General features: G+C 30.0%; 1 protein-coding gene across 2 annotated transcripts in view; it reads right to left on the bottom strand.

Moving 5' to 3' along the window:
- Positions 1–68: 68 nt before the first annotated feature.
- Positions 69–360, bottom strand: part of adam11 (ADAM metallopeptidase domain 11) — a gene marked incomplete in the record, with an annotated part of 25,998 nt that continues 25,706 nt past the window's right edge. For both annotated transcript variants that reach the window (XM_035661337.1, XM_035661328.1), the window contains 1 exon segment: positions 69–360.

A 360-nucleotide genomic window follows, 5' to 3' on the forward strand; every position in this document is an offset into this window, starting at 1 on the left:
CTGATTAATCGCCTAATTGTTGCAGCTGTAATGCAGATTTTTTTTAATTTAAAATAATAAGAAAAATAACCCAAAAAACACCTTTTATTATTGAAAGTCTTATGAAATTAACATTACAAAGTCGACACCGCAGCTAATTCTAGAAATGGCAGCCAGGTTATTGAGGGGACATGCAGTACAAATGATAATGAAGCAAACTGAGAGTATAGATTATTATGTTTCCTAATATTGTTCATTGTTGTTTGAGTTTTCTGCACTAAATAAAATTATAATTGAGTTGAATTAAGTGTATTTTAAGTAGTAGTAGTATTACTGCATAATAGCACAGGATATATAAATGCTGTGGTATGTGGCATTGGT

The sequence above is a fragment of the Morone saxatilis genome, unplaced genomic scaffold (genome assembly GCF_004916995.1).
Source record: "Morone saxatilis isolate NCDOM2014 unplaced genomic scaffold, NCSU_SB_2.0 Contig1, whole genome shotgun sequence".
In the NCBI taxonomy this organism is placed as follows: domain Eukaryota; kingdom Metazoa; phylum Chordata; class Actinopteri; family Moronidae; genus Morone; species Morone saxatilis.